Here is an 18995-nt window from a genome sequence, read left to right as displayed (position 1 = left end):
ACTGAAGCACAAATAGGTACTTTACAACAGCTTTCAGATCTTCACCTTGCTATATAGATAAACCCATAGAAGGAAATGGAGAGACACCTACCTTGCTTTTTGGTTTCTAATTATGCCATTGACAGAGATATTTCCCATTTGAAAGCAGTATATGTTTAAGTCAATGAGTATTTCTTTCTTACTGTCCATGCTCTGTTATTTTTATGAACAGGCAGTACTGAAGGCCACAATTGCATTTTATTTACCTCCTTTATATCTTATATTCAATAATGCATCTTATCTCATCCTTTTGATGTATTTCCATTAGGAAGCCAAGTGTTTTGCAACAACAAAGTAAAAGAACCACCTCCAAGCAAATAAAGGAGCATCACTTGGGGATAAAGAAACAAAACCATACAGGCACCAGCTCTGAGCAAGACTGCACAGGTACCAAGTTAGTACTGGCTCCCGTATGTTCCTGCATTGCTTTGCCACTTGCTGCTCCTGGATATATACAATCCTGCCTGGATCCTGTTTTTTCTGGGTTTGTTTTTTGCCAGTTTAGCAGGACAAATGGTTTCACTGAGGGACCACAGAATTGCCCAAGCCAACAACAGGCGCAGCAGAAACGCCTGGCAGCAGGGAGGTACAGGGGACAGCAACACCCTCCATGTCAGCCAGCTCTAAAACCAGCTTAGCTCAGCTCCAAAACCCCACCTTTACAGGCTGTATTCTCTAAATCCTAAAAGTAGTTCAACCTGATATTAAAAATAGATAAGTGTGGATTTCCTTTTAGGAGCATTTTTCTTTTGAAGTCACTTTATTCTTGCTTCAAGATCAAAAGATGCTTCTAGGCCAAATTTTCTTTCTAAAATATGTAAATACAAATTACTGAATATGAAAAGAAAGCCGAGTTTAACTTAACATTCTAAGTCTCTTACCCAAACACATTAATACTCGCATTAATAATATAAAGTGTTAAAATATGCATGGCCATGCATATTTAAGAAGTGCAGAAAAAATTTATGCTACCTAATGTGGAAATTATAAAGGGAGACATTGGCCACACTGTAGTTGTGTGTGTTTTGGGGAGGACTATGAACAGATTAGCACAAATACAGGAAATACTATCCAAGATAACATGTGCCTTCATTAGCATCAACTACCAGTTCAAGAAATCTGGTGAATCACCATTCTGATTACAGTGTTACAGCTATACACTGTACTTATACTATCATCTTAACATCATAGTCACTTTTCAATAGGGAAAACAGTAACATCGAAGTAACGTGGGGTAAACATAATACTTTGCAGTGCCAAGCACAGTAAGTAAAAATGCAGTTGTCTTGCATTGTCTTGCTGTTTTAGGAACATTGGTGCATTTATATTGCCTTAAAATTTTCTTACTTGGCTTTCAGCTTTTTAACAAAATTACTGCATCTGATTTCTTTTCCCCACAGCAAATAATGGGGAAGGGTGATCAGAATCAGCTTTGTGTAGTAACACCACCAGTATAAGTATAGATACTACCCTTCCAAAAATAAGAGGCCTCAAGCCTTTTCTTTACACTGCATCAGATCAACAAAACACTCTCAAACAACCAAATTATTCCCCCCAATAAGTATGCTGCCAGGCAGAGTCTCACAGATAAATAATTTTGGGACAACTCAGTAATAATTTTCTCCCTGTGGAGCAACTCATATGAGCAAAACTGGAGAAACAAATAGATAGGTTACTTACTGCTACAGCTGAAGTCAAATAAATTTTCTGATCTTTGCATTTGAAAGCCTTTGCTTATATTACATTACAGTAAGCATTAGCACAAAATTTAGTCTTTATAGAGTAAAAGTCTGCAAATTCGGAATTTCTTTTGTTTACTTTCATAGCAAGATCCCGGTCACAAGAAATTTTAGCACCCGAGAGCGAGAGAATGATCCAGCAATAACACCAGGAGAGACCACGGGTAACAGCTGATAGCAAATAAAGTATCCACTTGCAACGCAGAACAAAAGCCACTTTTCCTTCCCAAGGCTCCCACCTAAAATCAGGGTTCCCTCTCAGCATTATCTAAGACATGAAAGGAACAGATCACGATGCCAAGTATGCACAGCATAGCTAAGTGACACATTAAAGATATCATGTATTTAATTGAAACCCTTCATTACAGTGCTAAGAAAGGGCAGCAAAAGAGCAGTGGATTTTGCTTGCCTGCAGCAGGAAGAGAATATTCTGAAATTAAAAAGTGTAGATGCAATAACTTTGCAAGAGTAAGATCTTTTAAGCCATAGAATAGAAGCAGCATGTACCTTTTGACTTGGGGCATTTATGAATTTGCCTGATGAAAGTGTAGTGTATTACTACACAGAATTATATAAAGAATGGGATGGAAAGGGACTGGATGGTCCCATGACTAATTTCTACAACAGTAAAGTTCAATTCTGATTGAACCAAACATACAGACAATGCTGGCAGTAATTAAAAAACACTTTAGGTTTAAACAGCTGCAAGAGGACAAAACTTTAGGTAAGCAAGCTTTAACAGACTTCCACTAAGTCTTCAGCAGACTGACATTACGCTATATAATATGAAGACATTATCTAGTTCAAATCCAGATCAGAAAATTGGCAAAGAATATCCACCTTTGTGAGTTATACTATACTACCTTTTCATGTAAAATTGGAAATGGTTAGCACTGGACTACCTCCAGTCCATCAACCATCACTAAAGTCGCTCTCCTCTAAGGGAAAAAAAGTGGTCCTGTACATACTCTTCAGTTGACCAGCATGGGAGAGTGATCAGCACAGACTGCTGATGGAAAACAGGCAGAACAAGTGGAAGCCAATACAGACTGGGAAGCTGGATTGCTTGAACTACTGCTGCCACTGACCAGGATTTGGCTCTGTGTTCACTTGAGAGGGTTTGTGATGACTCCTAGCAACTCTGTGGAGTGTGAGGCAAAGTTTAAACTACTGATAGGAGAGCAAATCCCCCTCTGTCAACTCCTTTTCCTTGTCAACCAGGACAGGACTCTCCCAACAATCCCAAGGAGTATGTGTGGATGAAAAGGAAAGCAGGGATACTCCATCTCCTGCTGGCACACAACTCCCAGTAGTCCCTGTGAACAACTGGACTAACCACAGATGTACTGTTGCCAATCTAGACTGCTTTCAGCTCCAGGATCCAAGCATCTCAGACCAAGGATGGGACAACTCCTTCTGAAAGCAGAGATCATTTCATCATCTCTTGGGTGGGGAAGAGGCAAACAAGAACACAGTGATCCTTTCAGCTTTTGAAATGTTATGAGAAGGGGAAAAAAAAAAAAGAAAAAAAAAACCTGTAGCAATGTGTTTCAGCTTTGCCGTTACAAAACGGCTGTGTTTCCCACAGCAGCCCCAATTACTGGGAAGAGGAAATGGTTGGCTGGCTATGTTTTTTCCTAGGATAGACCCTGGAAAAAGACTCAAAAAGCAAACACACCAGAGTAGTAGCAGACATTCCTGTCAGATCCATTTCGAGTGGCAGCATGGAAAATTGACAGGAATGTCGCTGAGCAGCTGCAGGGGGGTCCCAGAGCCCAGCCACTGCAGCCGCCTGCCAGCAATACCCTCAAATCCTGCTCAAGATTCAGACACAGCTCATCAGACCTACTGTGTTCCCAGCAAAACATTTGGGGCTCAGACAGTCTTTCTGTCACAAATTTCCAGTAACAACTACTCTTGGCAATAAGGGAGCTGCTCACTGTACTTCACTCATTAGTGGAGAGCATTAGCCAGTTATTTAGGATTGCTGGCTGTTTCTAAAGCACACAAATCCAATTTTCAGAAAAAGGAAGGCAAAGTTCATCTTTCTCCTTCCCCCATCCCTGCCTGACACAGCTCTGGAGTTAGATTTCAGAAGCAGTATTTATTGCAGAAGCTTTCTATTTATTCATTTTCCAAGATCAGTTGCACACTGAAGGAGGTGGAGCAACTGCCGGATTTGAAAGCAATCTTCATTCTCTGAAGAATGTCTCCAAAAGGCAGCTACAGAGCCATATAGGACTGCTCACCTATTAAGTAGCATTTACCTTCCCCCAAAACAAGACAAATTCCAGGAGGCACAACATTGTGCACAATGTGATGTCCAACATTGTGTAACCCTTCGACATTCCTGCAGTCTCCTCCAAAAAAGTAACCCTGATACCTGCTATGGAAACTGTTCAGCTGCAGTACTTGGGAGAGAAATGCACTATAGGTAATACAGTATTTTGCTTCTTGGCCATCTTGGGCTTGAATTGCTCCAGCTTCTTGCTATTACATCAACAGGCCCATTGGCCACATGCCCTGCAGCCTGAGAGGACGCTAAGAGAGGTCAGGAATTTATTCATAAATTTGTTAGTGAAAGAATAGTAAGGCTTTGTTTAAGACCCTTCAGCATTTTCAGATTCCTCAGAAAAGAGTATATTTAGCTTTTATGAATTGTTGGCTGCCATCACACCATGAAACAATTAGCTTGACAGGTCACTAATCCAGATATAAAAGAGGTTTTTACCTGGTCCATTGAGAAGAAGTTTGCTGGATGGATCCACTTACCGTGAGGTCAAACCCGTGGTCTCCCAATCTTTGCTTGGCAAAAGACCATCGGCAGTTCATACCAAATCTGGCTCACCATACTTCCAAAATAGAGCACATTCAGCATATGCCTGAATCCTTGGAAGTGCAGACATAAGTTCTATGTTACAAAAAGAAAGATTTTTCATATTCCAAGCAGACCTTCTGGCATTCTGATCAAAAACTCATTTGAATAAATACATTCTTCCTATTTAAACTTTCCCTTACAGTTTCAGTCAGATCTTCAAAAATATTACATTGCCCTTTCTAAGCTGCTTTTTTTTCTGCCCAGTACTGGCAAAATCACTGCATTCCTTCCAGAGATCAGTGAAAAATAATCTGAACATACAATCTTTTGTACTTTATTTTCAAATAATTTAATCTTTTTTTTTTTCTCAGCTAAGTACTCAACAAGAAAAGAAACCATACCCCTAAAACTTCAAAGATCTAAGCAATTTAGTTTTATTACTCTTGAGGTTTCTGACTTACAGCATATAAAATTCAGCATTGTCCCTAAAAATGAATAGAGATTTAAAAACTTTAAGCAACTAACTGGCATTCAACACTCAACCTCTCTTTAAATCCACCAGCTCCTGCTGCTCCTATTAATAAACATTCCTTCTCAGATTTCCACTTCATCCTGCCATGCTCGAATAGGAAACATTTTTGTTGACTGGGAAACAATTGAGTAGGACCAAATGCTTTAGTTCTGCTACCCCTCAACATGACACAAAAGGTAACAATAAAAGATATCACTTCCTAAATGAGTAAAACCTACTTGCAGTCATCCTAAAATTGCCTTAGGGCAACCAGAAATACCAAATTGTAACTTCTGTTAAGCAGTCTGTAGCAACAGTGTCTGCAACTCTACCAATACAGCTCATGCAATAAGTAGTGAGAAAACTTGTTAATGCAGTTTAGAGATTCTTTTGTATTTCACAAACATGGACAATACGGCAGCGAGTACAAAACACCTGGAGAATACCATTCACAGATCAACTCTTTATTGTCTTCTCTCAACCACTGAGAAAAGTGGTTGGTAATAAAATTGGTGGCACTATTAAGCATAGAATTTTGTCACCAACAATCATCTAATCCTGACAGCATACATCTAGACAGGCAGCAGTCTACAGTCCACTTCAAAATTATACAAAAACTAGTTCTTCAGTTACAGCATCTGTCCTACCATCTTTTCAATGCCTTAATAAATTGGACCTCAAAACTTCGTTAAAATATTTGAAGCTCGACCAGAACACCTGAGTGCCATACCCAACTGAAGCTGCAGATGTTTAGCCAGTATCTCTAAATGCCCAGAAGCTAGTTCTGAAAGATTACATTTTGATCCTTTAAAGAAAAAAGGTCAACAAAAATCATCGTTATACAAGTTTTTAATCAGGCTGTTAGATTCCATTAGATTTGATTGCAAGTATTTTATCATGAAAGTTTACAACTGCTAAGACAAATGGAAGCATCTAATTTTTCTTCTTCCTGAATTCTTCCACAGTTGTATGTTAAAAAATGTCTTATCGTATGCCAAAGAACCTCAAAGCATAATTAAGTACAAGCTTACTATCAAAGGAAGTCTAGCCATCCTGCATTATCCTAGCTAAGAACTTATGAAAATAAAATCTTATCATAAATTTTCCATTTTAGATGCCAGGCTGGTCACTAATGAAATCTAAAAATATTTTCTACTAATTTAATGATGATGTACATACATTCATTAAATACTGCAGCATGCAGCTTTGCATGGCACACATAACGTGCTCATACTAAATAGATGACATAGTTTCCATAAGAATTAGTAGCAATGGAAAATGACAACTTATACAGACCCGCAGAATATAATCACGACATTGTTCATTAATGCCTGCCACCACTGTTAACTCTATTCCAGAAAGTCTCAAGAGGAAGCTAGATATAGTAGCAGAAGCTGATGAACTTTCAGCTGCAAGGGGGTGGGAGGGAAAGGAAGCAGACCGATTAGTTGAATAGATTTATTGTATGCACATATTCTATGTTAAAACCCTGTATCTACTATAACATAAATTTTTTTGAGTCATTTGACTGTTTACAATTCAAATACAGGAAAACGCTATCAGGCTAACATGTGTTTGTTCAGCAGGAAACCTTTTCTTTAAAATGTAAAATGAGGTAGTGAAAAGCCAAAACTTTGCTAGAATTATCATACTGTTATTTCTCAAATGTGAAAAGGACCTTTTGATGTTCTCCCGTCACATTAGAAAACCATCTCCTAAGTCCGTATGAGCTCCAGAGAAAAATACAATGCAGTTAACAGTTGAAATGCAGTGTTCTCTCTCTCAAAGATTTAAGACATTATCATACTACTTTCTTCAGTTTAGCTAGCAGATCTTATTCTCAAGCCACGAATATTTTCTGAATTTTCCTTATAATATATCACGAATATAGCCAAAGCATCTTAAAGCAAATCTGTAAGCAAAGTTTCTTATTCTTGTTGCTGTATTTTAATGGTCTTTGACATTGACAGAGTCTACATACAACCAATTTTGCAAAATGCACTATAAGTTGACCTGCGCTTCAAGAAAACAATTAAACTGAAAGAGATTCCTTTAGGCTGTTCACAATCCACATAAAGATCGTAACCCTTAAAAATCGCAAGAAAAGGACTCTGACTACCATTCTTGCAAAACAAGGCTAAAATGAAGTAGTACTGCTCATTTAATCACTGCAATGTCAAAAAAAAAAAAGAGAGGGAAAGCAAATTATTTGCCTTGTATTAATTTATAATACTGTATTAAAAAAGAAGATGAAATAAAAAGAAGATAAAATGCACAAGTGTTTGGGAGAGGAAACAATCTGACCAAAGCCCGAACATAGGTACATCACCCAATGCAGTAGTAGAGCAAAATAAGTGTTATTTCCTTAATTAAACAGAATAAGAAGAAACACATCCCAATTAAAAAAAAAAAAAAAAGTTTGGTTGCAGGTTTACAAAACACACTGACAGTGAATTAATTCAGTCACCATGCAAATAGTATCAACTGTTATTGTCACTCGTCCACAGACTGCAGCAGTCCTGCCACTGAAACAAAACTTCGTCATTCTTACAACTGGCATTGGTGACAACGGTCAAGAACTCCAAAAATTATTATATTTTACATTGCTATGTGGACATCAGATATTTTTGCATTGCAACTGATTTGTGTTAGAAGTGTTTTGCCTTCAAAAGCATGGTGTTTTGTCCACATTTCACTTCCACTTTGAAGTCACAGATCAGCTCCTACTAGCTCAGGAAGCAAAATAAATTGTTGTTGCTGTTATGTTCTAGCACTGTGGGGCAAAACACCAGGCTGTCTGGCAGCCAACAGACCGACCACAAATCTTTCTCCTTTTTTTTCTCCCCTTCCCCCCCCCCCAATAAAAGAGTTAATATCAACAACCAATTAAGGCGCATGGAAAGGAATGCACTAATACTGTCCAGGATTATGCTTGAGACAGTAGTTATGTTTTAAAGTTCCTGTCACTGTCACTAGTAATGGAAATAACTTACAGTATTTCAAGCTAGCTCGTCCAGTCAATTAGGACTTATAATTTGTATACTATTGTCATTAAACTTATTAAATTAGACCAGCATAATTACAAACCGATTGAGTAACGACATTCAAAACTAAAGACTCAGAGTAATAGTAAAAGAATTCTGAAATTCAGGTAGCCATGTGATCGACTTGATTGACAAGTTAAGTTTGGAAAGAAGGTTTGGAAAGCAAGCAAGATACCTAAAGGACAGTGCATTTCTACACTGGCGTCACTAGTCTCAAGTAACTAAGAAACAGGATGACTGGCTACAATTATAAAGAAATTTGAGAAATATGACCTTCTTAACAAGGAAAAAAAAAAATAACCCAAACTGTTTTGAAAGAAAAAAGGATGCATTATTTTGATCATCATCAGTTATTCTCACCATTACATATATCTGCTGTATCGCTCAGTTATTTTGTTTAATCTCAATCCAAGGCATCATCTACAGCGTTGGAAGCACCAAATATACCAAAGGTAAACCAAACCCTACAGAAAAATATTAGGCTTCTCCCCTCCTCACATACTTAGGCTCTGTAAAACAAAGACTAGCAAAACACAGCATAAGTGAAATTAGTAAAATCAAAACTGAAATACTCCACCTTGGAGCATTACATATTATACCAACACTTTAAAGAGAATAAAGAAATTTTTTTAACTAAAACCTTGTACTATGAATGAAAAGCTGATATCTTCTTCCATAAGTAATCTAAAAGAATGGCCACCTTCCCACTCCAATCAGCTAACTTCATTTCTGTTTAAAAAATAAACCAAGAACTCTTAGATGACTTAAAGGCTACAGCAAAATCTGAAGGCGTTTAAGTATTTCAGGATGGGATTTATGGCAGAGTTCTGAAATGGATACTCCTAGTTCCTGTTGCTTTTACTGGAATATTTTTATAGAGAGTCACTTTTTTCCCACCCTACCCTTTTCCTTTACTGAATTTCCACACAATAACTTAGATTTGACCATCACCGGACATCTGAACAACAATAAAAAAAGTTACAGCTGGATCCTGTATTAGTCCCAGCTGCACAGGATCTTTGGCTGCCTTCAGAAAACAAGAGAGCCAATAGGAAAACAGTAGGAGAACTTCTTTTAGCAGCTTACCTTTGAATAAATTGTTTTTCCATATGCTGCTACTACAAACTATTTTACTACTCAATGCAAACTGAAGTTATTCTTCCTAATTTTCATCCCTTTTCTAAAAAAATTTAAAAAAAAAATTCTTCTTCAAAAACCTTTACTACAAAATGCCAAAAAATAATCATCTCCATATGGTCTTTCAAGTCTAACATACCACAATGGAGATATCTGCCAAGTCCACCCACCCACAGGCTCCATAAACTTTAGAGTATTATTTGTATTTAATTTGGATTACCAATTTCACCCAACCTTTCCCCTTCATAACACATTACTTTTTCAGGCTTACAACACAGGTAGAAGATACAAAAGGAAAATAAGTTTTCAGCAAAATAAGAACAGTAACATAACGTATACTCTCTTTACTTTGGATATCAGTGAATTCACAGTGGTAGAACTTGAACTAGTCTTCTTTTTATGTTTGCTCTTATAAAATATCACCTAATCTTTTAAAACATTCATGTGATACTATGTCATTTATTGGTACAAGACCAAGACTAAACATTGCAGTCTTTCCAACTTAACTTTGCACAAAATGAGATTGAAGAGAGTTACATGTATTTCAATTTTTTAAAAAATCACTGGGGGTGGGGAAGCTTCCTCTTAGATATTTACAAAAAGAAAGTTACTATATTTAATGCACAAAAATCCACTTCCTATAGCCAAAAAAAATAATCAACTCCATATGCTCCATTTATCTGTCCTTGCTAAAACATCTACAGCAAACTTGAAATGTCACAAGCTGCCTAGAAAGGTTGACCTCACGTAATACATAGAAAATAGGCTTAAGACCCAGTCTGAGATTTCCAGATTACAGAATTAATCAGCAACACCTACAGGAAGAACAAACTAGTCACATACCTGAAACCTTTTATCTCTCCGTTCTGTGACAGCAAATGTTTTCATAGACACAATGGCCATTTCTCCAAACTTTGCCTCTGACTAACCTTGGCTACCAGTTTCAAATTCCACTTAGGAAACAGTTTCTATACAAACCGCAATTCAGAAATAGCAGCACAAATGATAAGACATGTTGGGAAAACAAACACAGATACTCTCCTTGTCCCCACGTGAATGTTAGATGATGCTTAAAAATGCTGCAAGTAACTGATACGGTAATTTTAATAACTAAAAGGGTAGTACAGTAGGGCAAAACTGACTTGCAGAAGAGCAAGTTAAATAATAATAAAGTTCTGTAAAATAAAAAAGTTACTTTTGAGACTATAAACATATACTTCCATAACACAGACTACCCATTTAGGCATTTACGTGACAGATACCACATGCAAAATGAGCTTCCCTGAATTAGTATATACCGGGGTTACAAAATGCAAAACTAAACTAAAGATTGCTTCAGTCTTATAGAGGCTCTTGAAGGTATACTCCTGAAATACTCTTGATTTGGGTGGGTCCCAAGCAGAACCCTTTCAGTTAAGGGAAAAACGAAATTTAAAAAATTAGAACCAAAAATAAGAAAAACTTACAAGGGAGAACCACAAAACTATATATAGACATACATTCACCTACCCCATGCAATAAAGTCCACAGACCTACTATAATGGATCATCAGCCTGCAGTTTGTACACAGTAGCTCCTGTGTGGGCAACCAGAAACAGCTGAGCACTTTATATGTACAAGAAAGGGGTCAGGTCCATTTGGTCTTCTCAAGAAGGACGCAGAATGGTCCTATGTAGAACCAAGCCCCTGTCCTGTATATGTTAGGAGTTTCATGGTCAGAGAATGCATTTAACTTGCAAGGTTCTTCCCGAGGAACAGAGTTTCTCTGTAACAGAGCCACCATCTCTTCTTACAGCCACTCAGTTTAACCTCAACTTCCTGGGAAAACTTTTCTCCACATCCCCTAGCTGGCCAGTGATGAGATGCTGAAACAAAAACATGCAGCAGAGCTTTACAAATTCAAAAATTGCATTTGCAAGTGGTCATAGTTGTACTTAGAGTACACAGCCTGGTGGGAAAATTCCTCCTCGGTGTATTAGAATGACGAGGCAGGAAGTTCATTAGTCCAAACTTACATGAGCAAGAAAGAAAAAAACACTTATTTGGAATCTGAATATAAGAAATACTGCTTCAAGCGACCATAATTCCTTATTTTATAATATCCAATGCAATGACAAGTGTCCCTTTTGACAATTCCTCCTCTTTTGTCGTAAGACACCAGGAGCTGTTTATGTCAGAATTTGACCCTACATACAACACTGCTTATGACCTAAACAAGGATCTTATTAAGGAACACGGTATCTACAGTACATGAAAGCAAAACTGTAACAGCAAATAAAGACTCTTAAATAACTGGAATTAAACAAGATAACAACTGGAATGGTATTTTGCAATATGAATCAGATAGTAAAAAAAAACAACAAAAAAAAACCAAACAACAACCAACCAAAACCACCACACATCTCCACGCTAGAAGTTACACTGACAATTAATGAGGCAGTTTTATAAAAACGTAGAGGTGACTCATTAAATGATTACATCTCACAGTTCCTCTTAGAGAAAACCGTAAGAGGCAGTTCCCTTACTTACACATGCCAATTTTTTCAGCCTTTTTTTGTGCGTGCATGTGTGAGAACAAGAGTGAGCACAAGAGGGATTGGATAAATTTCTTTTCCTACCCATCAACTCCTTCTGCCAAAGTACGCCTAGTGTAGCACTTGATTTTAATCTAATTTGACTGAGGAGTAGATATTCCTACAAGCTGTGTGAGAACCAGTAGCTGGGTAGAAGACCCACTAAAATGAATTCCCAGAGTTATTGTTCAGCCTCTTCCATACTCTGAGAGTCAGCAGACTTGTGTTTCATTGTTTTCACACAGCTTTTTTGTTTTGTTAGAAACTCAAGGTATTACACCTAAAAATCAACAAGTTTCTGCTTTTGTGTTAAGGACCTGCATCTGCAAAGAACAGCAGCAGGTCCTCTAATCCAGCCAAGCCCTTGGATATGATAGTGAAAGCCAGACTTGAATTCAGATTCAACTTGCACGAATGAACTGATCTTCAATTCTTGTTGAAGAACTGTCTTACGGAATTCAGAAGAATTATTAGTTAATAGTCTTGCAGTAAAAGTTATCCTTGTTGGTACAATTTCCATTGGGTTGCTAAATAACAGGATCAGTTTCACAGTTCTTCCATATACCTGGCATGAGGTGACTATTTCTTTTTATAATAAACAGAACATCTGAAAATGAGGCTAATTAGTAAAACATGCCAAGAAGCCAGACCTGTTGAAAAATTAGATCAAAGATCTTCAGTACTCCATATCCTAGATTAGATTCTGATTCAGATTTCATAAGCTTCCAGCATGCAACATTTCCTGTTAACTCCATGAGATCCTATTGAATTTATCAAATACTTTTTTCCTAGGAAATACTAGATAACGTTTGTGTTTGCTTTTTAACATGTCAACTTCTATTGGAAAACCTATCCACTTACATCATACCTATGTATAAGCAGATATCAGAACTTCAACGAAATTGTGGAAGCCGCTATGCATCACTTTATTTTCCTTAAATAAAACTTTGTATTACCAAATAATGGTTTTAAAGAACCTCAGAAAGTAATGAAATAAATGTGACACAGATGTTCACGCACAAAAAAAAAAAAAAAAAGCAAAAAAAAAAAAGCATGTTTTTACTTCATAGCAACCAAATAGGTCAAGCCATTTCCTTCTTCAGGCAAATCTCAAAGGACCACAAAACACATGATTTTCTAGTGGATTTTGTGTGTCTATCCCACTAAGAGGAAACACTGCTGTCCAAAAAATTTGCAATACTAAGCTTTCCCATGAAATTGTTGGAATTAAAAGAAGGAAGTAATATGCAATTAAAACCAATCTGCTAAATGTTAAAGTTATACAAATGGCATAATTGAATATACTTTTACTACATAAGTCACATATCTTTCCTATACAACATATTGCTTTAAAAGAATACAGAGTGAAGAAGTCAGAAATACCAATGTTACGTCTGTTCACATAATTTTTCCTTTGCTTCTCTAAATCTTAAAGTAAAATATCACATGTTCTTCATGTCCAGGGAATTCCTGCCTTAGAGTTCTCTATAAGTTGACAGGTTTTTCTAATAAGCCAGCTGCTAAGTACTTATTTTTATCCTCTGAATGAAGCACATGGTCAACAACTCCAAACTCTTCACTAAAATAAGTGCAATCCTTTTGTACATGCTTAAGAACTCACAAGCTACAGGTAGACAAAGCAAAGCAGACATCATTAACTATCACTTTACTTTTAAAAGGAGGAAAAAATTCATATAGATTCATTCAATTATCACAAAACACTATCCTACATGCTGGCTAGTCCCACGCAGGAGTCTACAGCAAACGTCACGTGATCCCACAACCTGATTAAATCTGTTTGTGTGTTCAAACAGGAAAATTAATGCGGCATAGGAGAACATAACTTATTTCATAACTTTTAGATTGCAAAAGTGTTCCAACACTTTTGCATTGCCCTTTTACCACCATTTTGATTACAACTTTTCTACAGACTATTTTTTAAGAAAGAATAAATTATAACAACTCACTCTTTACTTGTCAATAACCACTCAGGATGTCAGCATGCATCCACAGACATCAAAAAAAGTAATCGGGTGGAAACAACATTAAGAGCTCTGTTTTAGACTCATTAAGCTTAAGATGACAATTACACAATCCTAAGATGTCAAACAAGCCAACATTTTAGCTGGGACAGATGGTACTGGATCCACAGCACACAGTATATGCTGTGAATCATCAGTTTAAATACGATAGTTCCATTTTTATTTGCAAATTTGATTATCCAGAAACAAGATGTAGAAAGAGAGCATTAAACTAAGCACAGGGTCCTGCAAATCTTCACAAAAAAGCTGGAAGCAGAAAGATCATCTTCCAACTGAAAAAGCGATTACCAAGATAAGAGTGGAATAAGGGGAGAACAGTCAAAAAAGCCAAAAAAAGAGCAAGATTTCAAAAAGAAAAATATAGTAAACAGTACTAGAGGCAGCTGGCAGGACAAAGAGGAGGAAGGGAATGTACTGAGCATAAGGGGTCAGGACAAGTGTAGAAAGGACCTAGGATGAACCTGGAGGAGATATTCTTCAGACAGTGACTGCAAACAACTCATTCAATGACTTTCAACATGAAAAGGAGATGGGGCAGTAGTTCAAAAAGTAAGTGGGGCCAAAGATGGGGTGTAAAAAGAAACAGACTAAAGCATGTTTGCATTGGGAAGGAAAGAAAGAGAGCAAAAGATAGCAGCAGATAAGATGGAGCTACAGTATAAGCAAAACAATTTAAAACTTTTTAAAACCTTTCTGTTGTACTAGGAAAGGAGAGACTTATAGGACAAAAAAGAAGAAGAAGAAAGAAGAAGAAACTGGAGGAAAGCCACAACATATTTAATTCATTTTCCCTTGAAAAAGTCTTCAAAATCCTGTAAAGAAAGAAGGGGAGGCAATAAATATGATGGGATTAAGAAATTTGATGTGAACTGCAGAATATATCTTGGAAAACAGTGTGTTGCCTCAAGATCTGCAGCCCCTCAATTGGTAAAAGCTTTTGTAACTCCAGTGATAGTAAAAGATTGCAATATCCATTCAGCAACAGTAGCACATGGGGAGCCCACTCTCACGTGGCTATTACTATGATTCCCAGACATTGTTCTGCAAAGGACACTCAGTTCCTGTAAGTCCTACAGCTTTCTTTCCTAGATGTAATAGTACACACAGATGCTATGTTATAGGCATACTGTTCCCCTAAATCCATGGCATGCTTACACTGCTGAGCACAAGCCACCAAATACCATTATACAACAATACATAAAGTTTGGCAATCGACAGCCTCTGGAAATTGTATCAGCAAAAATTTCACGTTTTCTTCCAAGTCACAGCTAAAAATATTGAACATTAGGCTAAGAAAAAACTTAATGTGTTACTGCAATTAACAGGCCCATTTTCTGATGCCACCAGAAATAACTAATATTTAGAACATAATTATTAATATTTTATTATGGCATTTTTTTATTAGCGCGATAACAGATTTAATGGTTGGGGGGGGCTAAAAATTAAGATACTACTGAGCTCACAGGTAATCTGTACAAATAGGAGATTAGTTTAGCATGAAGAAATATTTATTTAGCAAAAAGAGACTTAGTGTGAAGCTCTGCTGGCTGACAAAAGTCCTATTTGTGTCATTTAGGTTTTTGTGTTCTAGCTCTGTATCTGCTCTTTTTCTCTCCCTAGAATCAATCCATGTGGTTGACCCAAGTCAGGTGCATTTTTATATTCTTGGCATTTCCCAAGAGTGCTATTTAAGAGTACAAGCCCTCCTCTAAAGAACTTTTGGGACAACTTTTTAAAACTACCAGTACAAGCTACCAACTTAGATGAGGAGGGAGTGAAACATATTCGACATTCTTTTGTGTTAAAATACATTTCTTACTTTAAAAGTTTCTTTTTTTATAAACAAAACATGCAGATTTAGTCTTCAATGCAGAGCAAATGTCTATAACCATGAGGAGGCCACATGGACTCTTCTACCTTTAACATTTACCTTGGAAAGATAATATAAAGTGAAAAGAACTGAACAGATCAGGCTGCTCGTCTCAAAGTGGTATATACATATTTAATCAATTTTAAAACATTTTTTTCTAAGAAAAATTTGGGGGTTTCATTACATTTAACAGCTTTTACCTACAAATGGATAACTGCTTTGCCCTGCAGGAGAACAGAAGTCATCTTGCTAAATCTGGTTTGGCAGCAAATCCATTCTTCTGAATCCTCTGTGAGACGATCTGGTCTTTCGGTCTAGTTCCTCGTGAACGGCTGTCTACATAACAGAATCAACGTGCTACCTGGCACCATCACTGGCAAGTACAGCCAACAACTAACAGAGCTTGGCAACTGAACTGCTCTCTCCCCAAAAAAGCTTAAAAATTCAGAAATAAAGCACAGAGTTTGGGGAACAGTAGGGAAAGCTCAATGCCATAATTTGTGCTATAATTTGGTCTACTTGTCAAGTAGAAGCAGGATTTTAATCTTTCGTCATGCCTGTTTAGAGCCCTTCATAGAGACAGCTTAAAACAAACATACATACATAAGTTGGCGAGTACTCAAATCTTGAAGTCTTTTCCAAGAGGAATGGCATGGAGTTGAATTTGGGGGACTACAAAGCCCCTGCATGACTAGACTCAAATTCAGAAAAACAAAGAGAAGTACTATTCTGTGCCTTCAGCAGTGACTGTTTATACATTTAGAAGTTATACAGAAGATCACTTAATGCTAGCAAGTAAGTAACCATACCACCTGCTGCCAATAGCACTATTTAACATGAGGATCCCAGTTCACTGGTACCACCACCAACAGTAAGCATGCAAGAAAAGCTTCAGTCAAATCACAAAAGATGCAGTTTTTAAACCAAGTGAGGAGAGGGAGGAGGAGAAATTTCCTGGATTAAGTGAACCACAGAGATATTTTAATCAGAATACAAAAGAAGGTTGAGACAAACACCAACTGACTCGGATCATATCACATCAATAATCCATGCACAGAGCCTCTGCTGAAATCAATGGGAGGCTTGTGCGTAAGTGGATTGTATAATATAAATGCATGCCCCTATTTAGGGCTCCACATACAAAAGAGAAAGCAGTACTAAGAACAATTCCCTTCATTAACATTTGTCTTCCATCAAGTGCTTCTAAAATAATAAATCCTAACATTACACAGCTCTGTTTTCATTCACAGTTTTTATCAGAGGTGGTAAAACAACTGACCCCATTTGACAAATAAGGGAACTGAAGCATAGGATGCAAATTAAACTGAAGAGCAGGGCAGCAGGCAGAACTGAACTGGGAATAGCAGTTTACCTTCTGAATCACAGTTCAATGTCCTAGATATTTAGATGTTTATCTAGTTCAAGTCTCTAATTAGGGTGATCCTGTGCAGTCCTCAAATGATTCTGCATACTTCCTAAAGTACCTGTGCACAGCGATATGCTTATCTCTATGAGTTTCCCACTCAATGTCATCTTTTTTTTTTTGAGGATTGCAAATGTCCTGCAGAGGTTCAAAACACTAGACTGCCCTGATCAGACTGCCCTTGTACCCCAGAAGTCTCACAACTCAGTGGCAATAAAGGACTTCTAAATTGGCTGCCAAATCCCCACTTTCCACATGCTTACTATTGTTAAAAAAAAATTTTAAACATATAAATTTACTTTCAAGTCAAAATACCAGTTCATTAGCTGGAAATGACCTAACTAATCCTGGTGTTCCAAACTGACAGCAGTCCATAAGAAAAAGTCAGACTGGATCTCTATTCAAGAAAAAAGCGCAATACTCACAAGAAGCCAGTGTAAAACTGGTTGCAAAAAAATTTCCAGTCTTATTAGTCTACAGTTGTGTACAACAAAGCCAAGTAAGGATGAACATAAACTATAGTGTAATTTGACCCAAAAAAAGCAACATGTTCATTAATGTGACATGAAGTTATAAATAAAAGAATAGTTTCACTTGCATGCTAGGTAAAAATCTCACTTCAGCTATAGAATCAGCCTTTAGCTAAATATAGACGGTCTCCTCCCAAGGTCCTGAGTACTTTTCCTCCCATGAAAATCCAACTTTAAAATGCTTAACGCCTCATGAAAGATTGATTCAGCAACACATCCACTTTCTAGTTTACATCTTGCATGTGATTAAGGACTATATTACACAGGGTTAGTGCCAATAACAAGCATGTCATTTCCCTTAACTACAGATGCAAGTCCATAATACTGTGAAAATAACATATTTTGAGTTGAATGAGCTTTCTGCTCTTTACAATTACAGTGTTCAACTGTTTTGAATAATAACTTTTCAGGACTGGCTTGTTTTGTCTTTTGTTTTCCTTTTTCAGATTTTTTTTTTCTTAAAAGAGCTAAGTCTATCACTGACAAAATGAGCAGAAATGCCTGCTGAGAAATGGCCACACTTCCAGACAACTGCTGGAAGAATTACTTTTCTGATTCATCACAGCATTTTTTTTTTTTCGAGTTGTCAAAACAAACACCACACCCACTTGATTTCCGAGTTCTGGGTAATTATATTTAGAATTAGCAAGCACCGTGCAACTATTAATCATACAAGGCTTAGCCCTTACTTTACCTATTTAGAAATCAGCCAATGCATTCAAACACAGGATGTTTAGCATTTTATTTAAGATACATCCTCATCACTCCATTCTACACCACCACCACCAACACAGTCACAGACACAGAGAATATAGGGCAGTCCATTCAGTCAATCCCTCTGCCCCAAGGCAGGATCAGCTATTCCTCAGCCACCATTATCGCTGATGATACACAAGAACTGGTTATTTCAGGCAGCAGCTTTACACACGCACTCACAAAACACATTATAAATTAAAGGAGGGAAGCGAGTTGCAAGTCTGCACTGCCTCAAGCTGGGACGGTGTGCAAGCCGGTCTCCAAAAGATAAAAATTAAAAATAAAAGCTCCCCCAAGATGCGAGTCCGGATTTTCTAAAAGTAGTATCTGCCAGCATGAACACCCCTGCCTTCAGAAACAGTTCACCTTGTTTAAACTGGATGAACCGCCCCGTGATTATCACCGAGCCTCCATTAAGATGACACACACAAACAGAGCCCTCGCGAAGCTTAATTATTCTTTTCACTGCTCGTACGCTGCCAGACACACACTTTTTTCTTCCCTCCCCCCCCC

General features: G+C 37.3%; 1 protein-coding gene across 1 annotated transcript in view; it reads right to left on the bottom strand.

The window, feature by feature from the left end:
- CYTH3 (cytohesin 3) overlaps positions 1-18995 on the bottom strand; it is a 49470-nt gene that overhangs the window by 29728 nt on the left and 747 nt on the right. The window lies entirely within an intron of this gene.

This window comes from Haliaeetus leucocephalus, unplaced genomic scaffold, assembly GCF_000737465.1.
Source record: "Haliaeetus leucocephalus isolate CR32 unplaced genomic scaffold, Haliaeetus_leucocephalus-4.0 Scaffold295, whole genome shotgun sequence".
Lineage (NCBI taxonomy): Eukaryota > Metazoa > Chordata > Aves > Accipitriformes > Accipitridae > Haliaeetus > Haliaeetus leucocephalus.
This window is presented reverse-complemented; position numbering and strand designations above follow the sequence as displayed.